Source organism: Mastomys coucha, unplaced genomic scaffold, assembly GCF_008632895.1.
Source record: "Mastomys coucha isolate ucsf_1 unplaced genomic scaffold, UCSF_Mcou_1 pScaffold15, whole genome shotgun sequence".
Classification (NCBI taxonomy): Eukaryota; Metazoa; Chordata; class Mammalia; order Rodentia; family Muridae; genus Mastomys; species Mastomys coucha.
Genome location: NW_022196897.1, coordinates 21,283,441 through 21,298,258, shown reverse-complemented (window position 1 = coordinate 21,298,258; position 14,818 = coordinate 21,283,441). Strand labels below are relative to the sequence as shown.

General features: G+C 47.7%; 1 protein-coding gene across 9 annotated transcripts in view; it reads left to right on the top strand.

Annotated features, from left to right (window-relative positions):
* Positions 1 to 5,854: 5,854 nt before the first annotated feature.
* Ralgps1 (Ral GEF with PH domain and SH3 binding motif 1) overlaps positions 5,855 to 14,818 on the top strand; it is a 244,145-nt gene continuing 235,181 nt past the window's right edge. For 5 of the 9 annotated variants that reach the window (XM_031369900.1, XM_031369904.1, XM_031369899.1 and 2 more), the window contains exon 1: positions 6,013 to 6,112. The gene's annotated coding sequence lies outside the window, so the exon portion shown is untranslated. Of the gene's footprint in view, positions 6,113 to 6,141; positions 6,162 to 14,818 lie in introns of those variants that run through there. The other 4 variants (XM_031369895.1, XM_031369902.1, XM_031369903.1 and 1 more) reach the window with 4 other exon arrangements.

Genomic DNA, 14,818 nt, shown 5'->3' with positions numbered 1-14,818 from the left:
AAAAAAAAGAAAAAAAAAAAAGAAAAGTAGTTAGTCTGATCTGGGTGCAGAAGTACACACTTTTAATCCCCACTCTCAGGAGGCAGAGGTGGGCAGATCTCTGAGTTTGAAGCTAGCCTACTCTACAGAGTGAGTTCCAGGGCAACCAGTGCTGCACAGAGAAACCCTGCTTTAAAAAAACCAAAGGCTGGGTGTGGGGGAAGACTCAGTCTGAGAACTACATTTCCCAACCTTTCTCGTTGTATAGGTTACTAATTATTATTATGCTAGTGAGAAGGGTAGTTCTTTCTCAATACATGCAGTAGTTATGTCCTATTGTTGTAAAGCTAAAAACATACTGAACTCTTGTGTTCAGGAGAGGAAAATAGAATTGAGTTTTTGGTTATAACACTCTTGTCTGCCAACCAACATCTTGCATAATTTTGTCCCTTTTGTGGGAAAGAACCTTTCATTGATATGTAAATATCTGCCTGTCTATCGCAACTATCTATCTATTTTCTATTTATCATATTTCTATCATACTATCAACTATATATATTACACATTCTCGCTATTATCTAATAGTCATTTATTAATCATCCATCTATCATCTATCTATCTATCTATCTATCTATCTATCTATCTATCTATCTCAACCAATAGCATTATGTATGCTTTCTCTAATACTGTTACTTTCTCAGTAAGGTACTTTACAGCCTGCAATGCTTAGAAACCATACTTGGCATTTCAGGGAGTCCACCAGAGAAGACCACTCATATACAGTATGTAGCTAACTGAATGTCTTTGTTCCAAACAGCTGAAACTACATTCAAGTATTCAGGATCCAAGTGTAGCACCAAACATTTAAAGCAAAGATCTTTTAAAGGCAAAATCAACCTCCTGTTATCTTGCTCAGCAAGCTGTAGGGGCAAGTTTTGTGCAAGCAAGCAGTTTAACAGAAATTAAAATAAGCAATTAGTTGGGACAGCATGTCTAGGGACCACTTGACATGGTGAGGTCACCAGAAAAACACAAAGATGCAAAAGACAGCAACAAATGAAGAAGGGCAATTAGTGCTGAGAGCTGAGACAAGAAGGCAGACCACCATGAAAAAAAAAAGATTTTAATATGTATGTTTTTGACTGTGTGGATGTTTGTACACCATGTGTGCGCTTGGTGCTCAGGCGACCAGAAGAAGGGGGTGAGATCCCCTAGAACTGGAATTACAGATGGCTATGAGTTTATGGGGGCTGGGAACCAAAGCCAGGCCCCTTTTTTGAGCAGTCAGTGCTTTTAACCACCAAGCTGTGTCTCCAGCCTTGCGTACCATACTTTTGAACTCAGTTGGGAACTTAGACTGAAAGACCCCTGTGGGGAGACCTCCACTCAAATCTCAGGAGGACGTGCACCAAAGGAATCATGAGAGACCATCTTGATGTAAACACATGAGGCAGTTTAATATCGGAGCTCCGGGCTGACATGTATCTCATGCAGGAGATAGAGGAATCGACCACGAAGCTCAGGGGTTAGGGGTTTATATAGGGAAAAGGTCTGAGGGAACAAAGGAATTGGTGTGGCTATACATGATTGGCTATTTCAGATATCAGCTAGTGTACGTGCAGATCAGGGCGGAAAATTCCTAAGGGTGGTAATCTGAGTCAACAGAGCATCTGGCTGACTTTAAACCATATCTAAGAGGACCAGATGACCCATTACTCAGTTGGGTCGTGCCAGGGCCCACCTGGACATATCTTTGCATGCTTTCTCCTCCACATCTTCCTGGCCTGCTAGTTCCCAGAATGTCTCAACAGCTTGCCTGCCTCTGCCCAGGCCTATCTGGACATGCTCAACCTTGGTCCACTGTGTTTTCCTCAAACCTGCAATTTTCTCATTAGCCAGCACAATTCTTAAATTTAACTCTTTCTTTCTTTCTTTTTTTTTTTTTTTAAAAGATGTTATTTCTTATATGTAAGTATGTTGTAGTTGTCTTCAGATCCCTCCAGAAGAGGGCATCAAATCTCATTACAGATGGTTGTGAGCCACCATGTGGTTGCTGGGATTTGAACTCAGGACCTTCAGAAGAGCAGTCAGTGCTCCTAACCTCTGAGCCATCTCTCCAGCCCAATTTAACTCTTTCAAGACCTTGTTTGACTTAGTGTTTGTTGTTCTGCACATGTCCACAAGTGTCCATTTTGGGGTTGGAGGTAATGTTTTCTGAGCAGGCCAATTCACAGTAGAGAACTGGAATCTATAGGAAAGACTGCCTGTATACTAACTGCAGCATGCCTACGTCTACCATCTGCCAGGGCATAAGAAAGACAGTAGAAGTTGCTTCTTCACTGAGAATTGACTGCCATGTTCCCCCTCCCTTTGAGACCCACCAGTGTTGCTGGGACCCTTATTAGAATGCTACATTCCATGCCTTGAGAATATTCCCAAATTCACTCACCTGGTCCTTTTTAAGTTTTTTTTTTCTTGATTTCTTTTATTATTATTATTAGATATTTTCCTTATTTACATTTCAAATGTTCTCCCCTTTCCTGGTTTCCCCTCTGAAAAAAACCCCTATTTCTCCCCCCTCCCCATACTCACCAACCCACACTCTCCTACTTCCTGGCCCTGGCATTCCTCTCACTGGGACATAGAGCCTTCACAGGACCAAGGACCTCTCCATTGATGTTCGACTAGGCCATCCTCTGCTATATGGCAGCTGGAGCCATGAGTCTCTCTATGTGTACTCTTTGGTTGGTGGTTTAGTCCCTGGGAGCTCTGAGGGTACTAGTTAGTTCATATTGTTGTTCCTCCTAAGGGGCTGCAAACCCCTTCAGCTCCTTGGGTCTTTTCTCTAGTTCCTTCATTGGGGACCCTGTGCTCAGTCCAAAGGATGACTGTGAACCTCTACTTCTGTATTAGTTAGGCACTGGCAGAGCCTCTCAGGAGACAGCTATGTAAGGCTCCTTTTTAAGTTTTTTTGTTGTTTGTTTTTTGTTTTTAAGATTTATGTCACTGTTTTCAGACACACCAGAAGAGGGCATCAGATCCCATTACAGATGGTTGTGAGCCATCATTGATGGGAATTGAACTCAGGACCTCTGAAAGAACAGTCAGTGAGTGCTCTTAACCAACATCTCTTCACCCCCAACCCCCCACTTTAAGTTCTTGATGAAGCACCCTGAGAATCTAATCCCAGGGGTAACTCTGTGGCATCTGCCAGCATGGACTGGCTATTTCCAGTAATCTTGGTGTATAATTCCCTCCACCTCTTGGGCTAAGTGTAACATCAGCAGCCAGTTAGTCTGAAATTTAACTCTAGTTGCCATCAAAAGAAGCGGGCGTGGCACTGAGTGCGGTGTTGAGAGAGTGCTTTTGTGGAGGGCTTCTCTGACATCCTGCAGCCGAGAGTCACCAACAGTTCTCTTATGAAGTTGCTCTATTTATTACTTATGTTACTGCAACAAGTCACTGATAAAACAGTTTAGGGAAGGGCTTGTTTGGATTCACAGTTTAAAAGCTCAGTCTGTCCTGGCAGGGAAGGCCTGTGGCAGGGAAGGAGGCAACAGGTCGCCTTGCATCCCAGTCAAGAAGCACAATTTCCGCGTCAGCTTGTTCTCCATTTCTGTTTGCCTGGAGCCTAGGCTAGTGAGTCGCCCACACTCAGGATGGGTCTTCCCACCTCAGTAAATGCAGTCTAGGAAATCTTTCACAGACATGCCCAGAGGTTTCTTTCTGTGTTTCTAAATCTGTCAAGTTGACAATCAAGATTAACCACCTTGAGGTCATTAGCACGTGTATATCTCAAATGCTGGGCTTAATGCCTGTGTGTGCTCAAAGTCATAGGCACACTAATGGTGGCTAAGCTAATAATATATTGAGCTCCTGAGAGGCCAGGCCTGCCTTCACGGATTTCGTTTCATTCTTCCAACAGCCTGTGTGAAGAGAGGACTATTTTAAAGTTTTTTTTTTTTTTTTGAGACAGGGTTTCTCTGTGTATCCCTGGTTGTCCTGGAACTCACCCTGTAGACCAGGCTGGCCTCAAACTCAGAAATCCGCCTGCCTCTGCCTCCCAAGTGCTGGGATTAAAGGCATGCACTGCCACCACCACCACCTGGCATGATATTCATTCTTTTAAAGATATTTTAAAATTACTGTTAAAAACCATGTGTGCTTGTGCACACACTTGTGTGTGTGTCTGGGTACGTGCACATGAATTCAGGTTCCTGTAGAGGTGGATGCCAGAGGTGATAGAGCAACCTGAAGCTGAAATTATAGGCAGTTGTGGGATACCTGATATAGGTGCTAGGAACTGAACCTGGGACCTCTACCGGAGCAGTACATACTGTTAACTGCTAATCTCTCTCTCTAGCCTCCTCAACCTTCATCTGCCATAAAGAAACTAAGGCATGCAAAAGTAACTTGCATGTGTGCACACAGCTAGCTGCTGTCACAGCCAGACCTTGGGCTCAGGCAGCAAGTCATGCTAAGCCTTATAATAATTTATATTTAGAAAAATAACTATAGTACTTGTTTTTATTTTCTGTGCAGTATGTATATGTGCAGGTGATACACATGCATACAGAGGCCAGAGGAAGATGTCAAGTGTCCTGCTTTACACTCTCCATCTTATCCCCTTGAAGCAGAGTCTCTTACTGAATCTGCCAGCCAGCAAGCCACAGTGAGTCTCCTGTTTCCATCCCCCAAATCCTAAGCATTAGGGTTACAGGTACCTCTACAAGCACACCCATCTTTTGATGTGTGTTCTGAGCACTCTACTTTACACTTGACCATCAAGCACTCTTACTTTTAGAGTCATCTCCCCAAGCTTCCTCAAGCTTGTGCTCAGTTCTCAGCCTGCACATCTCGGGGTTTAGAAACTTTCAAAAAGAACCCCCACACCATGCATCTCTTGTTTTATCTAAGGGAAACAGTTAAGACTATCCTGCAGGCATCACTGTGTTGCTCATGCAAAATAGCAGACGTTTGCCTCAGAGATCTGCTATTCCCTCACCTCACACATAAAGTGTTTTAATTTCTGCTGACTCTATTGTTTTCCTCTCCCTCTTCTTTTAAATAATGTAGTATCTAAATCTCTCCATAAGCTACGTCACAGCAGCCAAAATGACGTTATCAAAACGATGATCTTGTCTATATGTCCAAGAAGCATCCTATTACCTCCTTTCTCTTGTAGGCATGACAGAATTTTGCCGTGGCCGATTTTAGGCCTTCAGAGCCACCCCCTGGCTTCCACGGTCTTTGTAACTTACTGTCTCTGCCTTTAAGCCAGATGGTTTAAGCTCTGCTCACTGCACTTGCCTGGCCCAGCCATAAAAGGGTCTGGATGCAGGGAGACAGCTTCCAGGCCTATCCTTCCCGCTTTGAATGCTATGGCCTTGGGCAGACCCTCTTCAGGCCTAACTTTTACCTGTTGTGAAAAACATGGATCAGTCCCAAGGACCTCAGAGTGTGTCCCTGGATTGTGATTGTCAATTTGACAGATTTACAATCACATAAAGAAACCTCTGGATATGTTTGTGAAGAATGGGGACTAAGGTGATGATGTCTTGCTCACAAAGCCATTTTTTTGTTGAAAACGATAAACCGTAGGTAGAAATTTAAGAGGGATACAGGGTGAGGCCTGGAAGGATGTTTGTAGACTGAGTCTATTTCTAGGCAGGGGGTGGGCGTGGCGGGCAGCTGAGCCCGAGGAGAGCAGCAGAGCATCCTTGCAAGCCTGAGCGTCTGCAAGACCAAAGCGCAGGCCGCGGCCAGTGGGGGGACCGCTGCTGCAGCGGCTGCGCACTGGTGCAACCAGCCACTTCATTTGCGTGTCTCCGCCCCTACGGCAAGCTGGTTGGAGAATCCCAGTATGGTGCCGCGCGCCGATTGGCTGAGCCAGCCGCCGCTCAGGCCCAGTAGTGGACGGTTCCTACTGCGGCTGGGCACCGGCTGGGCTCCCGCGTCGGCCCCGCGTTTCAAGCTTGTTCTTGGCTCAACCTCTACCCAGCTCGGCCCGGTCCCGGTCTCGGAACCAAGGCGCCGCTGCCGCTGGGCCTCTCGCAGGGCCATGAAGAAGCGGCGGCAGCCACTGTGGCCCTCGTCAAGGTGACCAGCCCGGACCGCAGCGGTGAGAGAGGCGGTGAGAGGAGCGGCTGGCGGGGCGGGGCCCTGGGCGCGGGACGCTGCAGGTGCGGGGTGGGGTGGGGGCGGGGCGGGATCTGTGGGGCGGAGCCTCGGCTCGAGGGTGGGACCTCGGCTTGGGGATTGGGGGTGCGGGACCATGGCCGGCACGGGTCCCAGGGGCGCGAAGGACAGCGTGTGGTGGCGGGGAGATGGCGGCTGGGGAGAAGGGCGCAGGTGCGGGAGGTGGGTCCCGCGGCCTGAGGGTCTGGGGGCGGGGCCTTGGCGTGGGGGCGGAACCTGGGCGCGAGGCGTGGGCTGTGGCGGGGGCTCAGGTCTCTGGGCCCAGAAAGGGAACCTGTGCTGTGTGTAGGTTAGCGGTGGGGCGTGAGCATGGGGTGGCAGTGGGCGGGGCTGCAAGGAGAGTCTAGGGAAAAGCACAGGTGCAGCGGGTGGGGGGGGGGGCAGGGGGCGGGCCTGAGGCTCTCCTGCAGGTCCGGAAGCGGGGCTGCAGGTGAGTAGCAGCCTGAGAGTGAGCTTGGGACCCCTCCGGGAGAAGGGAGAAGCTACCATCTCCGCGGTCTTTGTGTTTTGGGTTTTCTGCGGGCTCTGGAGGCATCCGTGGTTATCTCTTGGAGGGGCGGGCCAAGGCAGCCTGTGTCTTTGCTGAGTTGCACAAGGGTCGCAGCTGCCCTCGTTAATAGGCCGACGGCTTCCCGGTGCCAAACCGAGCCTTAAGTGGGGCACACTGCTTGTTGTTGGTTGTTGTTTTGTTTTGTTTTTCTCCCCTGTTGCTGTTGAAGGAGCTTGCCTGGATTTCGGGGTGGTTGGGTTTCATTGGCTGATCAGCTGTTGGAAAATGTGTGCTCTTCAAGAATAGTCGTTGGTGCGATGCTCGGAAGGGTTCTGGATTGTCGACTCCCAGTAGCAGATGCTCATGCAGATCTTCACAGTGCAGGTCTCAAAAAGATAGAAAAGGCAGCGTGGAGAGGGCGAAGAGGCGGAATGAGAACTCAGCTCTTTGGAGCTGGGACAGACCCCTGGGAGTTTATTTTTGCCTTTTTGAGTGTTTGGCTGTTGGCAAAGTGACCATCCGTGGTGCCTAATTGTGACCTTCGAGGGGCCAGAGGGGAATTACTTGTCAAGAGGTGAGTTAAGGTCTCTCTTGAGAGTTTGAATTAGGTTTGTGTTGGGGATGACCTCCTCCAAACTAGAGGGTTTAGATTAGGGTACTCCTGTGAAACCTGAGGCAGGAGTGGCTCCTGATGGGTGGAAAGTGGAAGTGCGGTTAGTTGTTGGCTGACCTTTAGACCCCAGGTCCAGTGTGGACTCTTAGCTGATCGATGGATTAGGCCTATAATAGAGCCCTATGGAATGCTCCCACTACCAACTTGATTCTGCCCCGTTTCAGAAAGAAGACTTGAGGATGAAGAGCACAACAGACAGACCTTCATTAGGTGCTTATGGAAACAGAAGGGAGAGATATAATAGGGTCCCTGTGCTCCAGAAGTACCCTTTATCTTTGCGTGACCTTTGGGTACCTTGTGTTTCTTCACTAGTGCTTGGCCAATCTAACCTGACATACTTTCACCCTGTGTTATATGGACCGAAGATAAGGTGCAGAAACTCCTTTGCTAGCTTGCTTTCGCCTTCATTTCAGAAGCCTGGGACTTTTGGGGGACCAAATACCATGATGTTGGCTTCTCTTGCTCCCATTGGCATTGGGGATTCAGTGGCATCATGGAGATGTCTCAGGGATAAGCTCTTGTTGGGGGAGCACTTGTGTGTCAGGTGCTAGGTCTAGAAGCAGCTTGTGTGTGTTGGCCCCCCTGTCTTGGCAGAAGCTGTGTGTCACTTAGGGACTGTTCTCCTGTCCTTGTGTTAAAATGAAGCCCCAAGCCTGCATATCAAAAAATTAGATGGCTAGTTTTCCCCTTCTTAAAAACATTTTTCTTACATGTATGTATTTTTTGTGCATGGAACAGTGTGCATGTGGGGGTCAGAGGATAACTGTGTTCTCTGCTTCTTCCGAATGGGTTCCAGGTATCAAACTCGGGTTTTCAGGCTTGGCAGTAGGCACCTTTATAACCTTTGAGCCCTTCCACTTGCCCCATAATTGACTTTGTTTTTTTTTATAATTGGCTTTTTAATTTGTTATTAGGGCAGCCACATTCAGAGCTGAGAGAAAACTGCATAATAGAAAACTGTTGGGATCTGTCCCAGCCTGTTCCTTACAGCTCTGACTTGGTAGGCAGGCAGATTGGCTTGAAGCCTCCCACTGTTCCTTCTGCTGTGTGACCTCACACCAGCTTTTTACTTTCTTAGAGTTTTGGTTTCCTTAGCTGTAAAAATTAAGAAAAAGCCTGATTTACTTTGTAAGTTTGTTGTGAAGAATCAACAAGCTGTTTGAAGGTACTGCAATTACATGTTACCCAGCATTGGGACCTCTCTCTCCCTGCCCCAGCCCCTGGCTGCCTGGCTCCAATGTTGGCTACTTAGAACAGCATGTGGCACAAGGAGATGAGTGAGGAGCAGGAATTCTGAGGCCTTTGCCTCTTACTAACCTCAAACAAGTCTCTTCCCCTCTCCAGAGCTACACTTTCTCAGCTGAGTGGGAACATGCTGGACAGTGTGACCCTTAGGAGGGCTGACTCTGCCTTCTGATTGGCAAGCTGTAAATCTTAACATTTTCAAAAAAGCAGGAAGGTGGAAGTCAGTGACCCATGGTTTACTTTTTTAAAAAATATCTGTGTAAGGGCTGAACAGGTGGGACAGTGGTTAGGACACTTGTTCCAGAGGACCTGAGTTCAGTTCCCAGCACTCACATCAGGCAGCTCACAACAGCCTGTCTCAGAAAATAAAACAGAGCAATATTGCTCCTGTTGGGCACCTGGTAGAGAGTCAGTAAACCTTTGTTGGAGGAGCAGATGAAGGACACTGTCTAGGAAGCTAGTCTGGCTGACTGTCTCTCCCGCTCGCAAGTCTGCTGTGCCTTCAGCATGTGTTTTGTCTGTTGCACAAGAATGTCACAGCCAGATGTGGTGGTGGACATCTTTGTTTGTTTGTTTGGTTTTGGTTTTTCAAGACAGGGTTTCTCTGTGTAGCCCTGGCTGTCCCGGAACTCACTCTGTAGACCAGGCTGGCCTCAAACTCAGAAATCCGCCTGCCTCTGCCTCCCAAGTGCTGGGATTAAAGGCATGCACCACCACCACCTGGCCAGTGGTGGACATCTTTAATCCCAGCATTCAGGCATTCAGGAGGCAGAGGCAGACATATCTCTGTGCTTTACCCCCCACCCTCACTCCCGGCTCCGCTCGTTCTGGCCATATTTGTCTCATATATGTGAGTACACCGTCACTGTCTTCAGACATAGCAGAAGACGGCATTGGATCCCATTACAGATGGTTGTGAGCCACCATGTGGTTGCTGGGAATTGAACTCAGGACCTCTGGAAGAGCAGTTGGTGCTATTAACTGTTGAAACATCTCTCCAGCCCTATCTCTGTGCTTTTAAGGCCATAATTAGACCTGGTCTTGAACAAAACAAAAATAATATCACAATGCTGTAGTGGAATTTGTGAGCTTTAACATGAAAGGCAAAAACTGTGAAACAGGAAGAGTTAAGTTGGGGTGAGGGATGGAAGGGCAGGGTGAGAGAATACAGAGAGGGATACATGACAAAGTCATGGAAACCTACTACTGTGGAAACTGTATATGGAAGAACACATACACACACACACACACAGAGCTAAAATAGGGTTACTCTATAATAGAGTACCAATGCCCAACTAGACGCCACAGACTAACAAATAAAAAGTTCAGTTCCAGGACTCGGTTACCTCTTTTAGTCAGTGAGATTCCTTAGACCCTCAAACATTATAGGCTCTTGCCAATGCTATTGGCTGCTCTTTAGAACTTGAAGTTAAGACCCCATTGCTGAAGTGACCATATAACTGAATCATAGACCACAGAGAAACCAAGCTGGAAGCTTTATTTTCACTGGCCAGTTTCATAGGGCTGGGACAGTCACCAGAGGAAGAAAGTGGTCATTGATCTTACCAACTGTGACCCCTGTGAACTACAGTGCCTGGCCTGGCAAGACATGCCCAGTGGTGCAGTGGTGGTGTGAATGTCATGGTAGTAACCAATCCTTTTCTGATTGGATTTAAGACCCACTTCACATGATAACCAATACCTGGAACCATTGTGAGCCAAGAACCTGTGACTAGATAGGTCATATACCCCACTCAGGTAAGAACTCCTAATACCTATCATTATACCTGTAGAGAAGAGCATACTTCAGCCCTTGTCAGAGAAGTTGCTTCTTACAGTAGATGACAATTAACACAGAGATTCATACTTGTTAAGGTGCAGAGAATAAGAGATGGTGGAATGCTCAGCCCTAGATGGAACATCTGTATCACATCCCTGCCCTAAGGCTCAAGGATCGTTAAAGAGGAAGAGGGGATGCAAAGACTGTAAGAGCCAAAGGTGGGGGATGACTATGAGGAAACTGTTTTCCAAGACCCAGCAGGGCAGCTGCACATAGGAATTCATAGCAGTTGTAACAATATGCACAACATCTGTACAAGCCTAAGCCAGACCAAATTCCAGCATAGAAAGAAGAGGTGGGCATGAAGTCCCAGGTCTGGCTCAGGAGCCATTAGCAATTGATAGCTGCTGGAAGAGGTGCGAGTCAGTTTTCTTTCCGTGTAGCACTTGTTATGCTTTCCATGCTCCAGTGCAATCCCACACATCCAAGAACATATGAACAGCACAAACTGGACTTGGTGGATTTAAAGCAAGAACAGAGAGGACACAGACTTAGGTGGGTAGGGAAGGGGTGGGTCTGGGAGGAATTGGGGTGACTATGATGCAAACACATTGTGTGAAATTCTCAGTGAGCTACTTAGAAAGAGAGAGAAAACAAGGCTGCCCTCCTGTCCTGTGCAGTCTCAGTGCACACGGCACTCATGTGTTTTTCACATAGCCTTTCTCATTTACAGTCAGTTCTTTTAAATGGTGCTTTAAAACTTTTATCTCACAAGCTTAAACAAAAATTACAGGGATTATTTTAAGCAAGTAGGGTGTTAGGTGTCTGATGCTAGGTGTGTCTTGCCTCAAACTGGCAGTTCCTAGTCCTCTCTGTGGAGGAGGCTGCTGTAACTGCTTGTTTATTTATTCTATATTCTTTATCTTGCAGTGGTCTGTACATACCACCTGTCCCTCCGTGTATCCATTGACTCTAGTTTGGAAGTTTCCAACAGTGGGGACTGCTCCAGCTGGTACATAGAATTCCTCTGATACTGTAAGCACTGGTTTTTATCCTCCCACCCCCATGGTGTTTACTCATTCCTGCCTAGTAGTCATTGTTTAGAAGACTAACAAGAGATGTCCCTTTTTCTTCTCTGGGGATGAAATGGCTCTGGTCCCAGTGAACAGTAGGTTAAAGGGCAGTGCATGTACTTGGATGTGAGACAGACAACTGAAAGAGAAAGGAAAGGGGATTTGCACGCCAGGATTGAAAACTGATTTTCTGTTTAGCCTGTGATTTGGGTCCAGCTGTGGCACTTACTGGCTGTATGACATGGGGCAGTTTGCTTACTGGCCCTGGGTGATAATAATCAGATCTGTCTTGAGTTTTGTGAGAGGAGAAGACATCATGCTTGCAAAGCATGCACAGTGGCAGGCCATGTAGGTGCCTGGAGCAGGTAACCTGCTGTGGCTCACAGCCTCAAGTGGACTCCAGTCCTTGCCAGCAGATGCTCATTGGGCAGTTAAAGGTGAGCGTGGAGACACAGTGTGCAGGCATACAGACATGTGGCCTTAACATGTTCACGGGTTGTGTGGAGAGAGATACTCCAGTCAGTAGTTACAGAGCTCAGCAGTGGGCCCAGCAGTAGGGGTGAACAGGGAACAATGACTTCCCTGGGTAACCTGGGGAGGGATCTCCCCAGCCTCCATTTTCCTCCTTTTTGTTTTTTCAAGACAGGATTTTTCTGTATAACCCTAGCTATCCTGGAACTCACTCTGCAAAACATACTGCCTCAAACTCAGAGATCAGCCTGCCTCTGCCTCCAGAGTGATGGGATTAAAGGTGTGCGCCACTACAACCTGGCTTCATGCGTCCTCCTTTGTGAAAGCTACTCAGTCCTTCACTGTCATCACGTGCATACTGTGATCCATACATTGAGTTATTGTGTGTATGGCATTATGTCTGTGTTTCTTAGTGCTCAGAGAAAGTCTGCTTGCTGCTGTGTCCCAGGCTCTGCTTTTTGGGCCGTGGCATGGTAGACCTCTCTTCAGATGAGTCATGTGTCCCAAACATGGTTACCTATGTTCTTTTTCCAAGTCATCCTAGTCTTTGGACTCTATCCAAATTCCCAAATGCTTGTCAAAGGCAGGTCCATGGCTGCAAGTATGGCTGCAGCAGTTACCCTTTGGAGTTTTTAGAGTGGGCAGAGCTGGGGGAAAATAGGCCTGAAGATGGACTGGCCATATTGCTGACATGTACCTCTAGCCCCTCCGCTCTCAGCCTGCCAGTAGCTGGGCTAGAGGAAGGAGGCCTAGGGAGATGATTAGGTGGCCTGTAGATTTAAAAAAGTACCTATCTATCTATCTATCTATCTATCTATCTATCTATCTATCTATCTTATCTGTATGTGTCTGTATGAGTTTTTGTGCATTATGTATGTACAGTGGAGTGTACTATGTGAGCTATATATGTACAGTGGAGTATAGAAGTGAGGGTATCAGATCCCTTTGGGATCTGGACTTAAAGTGATTGTGCACTCTCGTGGGGGTGCTTGAAACTGAATTCTGGTCCTCTGGAAGAACAGCAAGTTCTCTTAATGGCTGAGCTGTCTCTCCACCCCAGCTTGTGGACTTTGACATGGACCAGAGAGCATTGGTTGGATCTGAAGGGCTCAGAACGTACTTCCTTAACTATCACTGTGGGCACTCATTAATCTTTCTCCAGGTGAGCACTCTCTCTCCACTCTGTGGCTCCTGCTATGGGCTACATGTTGTACTGGACAATAGGCACATGGGACTGATTCAGCCCTGTCCTGCCCTTTAGTGCAAATGGAGGATGACTGGAGGTGATTAACCTCCATAGAAGCTATGGAGTGAAATGGCTGAGCAGATTTGGGCTCTGGAGTCGGCTGACCTGGGCTGACATTATAGCGACCACAGACAACCTGTGTCACCCACAAGTGTGTTCCCTGCCTTGTAAGATGAGTATTCTCTGAGTTGGGGCTTTGGAGTGGGGCACAGTGGACAACTTAGTACAGTACCTGGAAGGAAGCTGTCTGGAGGAGCACCAAGCAGTGTCAACCAGTTTCTTCTGGTTTTAGCACAGTGTTAATGGTGCTAATCAGATGTCCCCAGCCATCCTGAGGATACTCCTCTCAGGCTTGCAAGCTGGTCTCCCCTCTTGCCTGCCTCTTCTTAGAGGAGGTGGTAAGGCCCAGAATCAGGTAAGCACCCTACTTACCTGAGCACAGATGGATTCCCTGAGCTTTCCACGGGAGCCACTAGATGGGCTTGTCTCATCCTCACCAGGAGAGCAGAGATCATATAGGCCCGGGTCCTATATTCTTCTGCAGAACTGTGCTCATCTGCCCTTTCAGGAAAGTTTATCTCCTGAGCTAGCATCTGAGAGGGGGGTGTACTTGAGGTGCAGTGTCTCACTGCTCTTGAGCTCATGGTCTCCAGGAAAACACCTCTGTTTTCTCATTTGTGTGGAGATGTGATAGTGCCTCCCTCTGCATGGCCCTCGTGAGGTTTCCAAGTGATGACACCAGGCAGCACTTGCCAAAGGGCCTGCTCAGGAGCAACTGTGCCTGTGTGCTAGGATGAGACTCCTTTTTCATCAGAGTTATGGTTTCTGGGATGACTTTTGGGGGCTACTAGTGATCACATGTGAAAGCTGTGTGACTCATTGTTCAAAGAATGTGTTGAAGCTCGGATGAGCTGTCAGTGGGGCTGGCTAGTGCAGCCAGGAAGGTGCAGCCTCTTTCTGCATTGGCGTAGCAGATGTTGGTCTTGATCTCAGGAGGGTGGATGGTACTAGACAGGGAGAGACACTGTGGGCTGGGCCTGTCCTTCCTGTTTTATTGTTATATGATTCCAGACTGTGTGAGTGTAACAGTCTTCTTTCGTGTGTGTGGGTGTGTGTGTAGGTATGGGCGTGTGTGGGGCGTGTGCGTGTGCCATGTGCATGCCAGTGCCATGGAGGCTAGAATAGGGCATTAAATCCCCTGGAAATGCAGCTAGAGGCAGTTGTGAGCCACCACGTGGGTACTGGGAACTGAACCCAGGTCCTCTGGAAGAGCAGCCAATGCTCTTTTTTTTTTTTTTTTTGAGACAGGGTTTCTCTGTGTAGTCCTGGCTGTCCTGGAACTCACTCTGCAGACCAGGCTGGCCTTGAACTCAGAAATCCACTTGCCTCTGCCTCCCAAGTGCTGGGATTAAAGGCGTGCGCTACCACTGCCCAGCCACTCTGTCTTTTTTGTAACCTTTTCTCTCCTTCCTTCACTTCTTCCTCTTCTTTATTTTTTTCCAGTTATTTATTTGTCTTAGGGTTGCAGAACTGAAAAATGAGCTGGCATAATCTCAGATCTCCGAAGGCAGGGGCAGGCAGATCTTTGAGTTTGAGACTAGCCTGGTCAACAGAGTGAGTTCCAGGACAGTCAGGGCTACATAGGTGAACCTGTCTCAAAAAA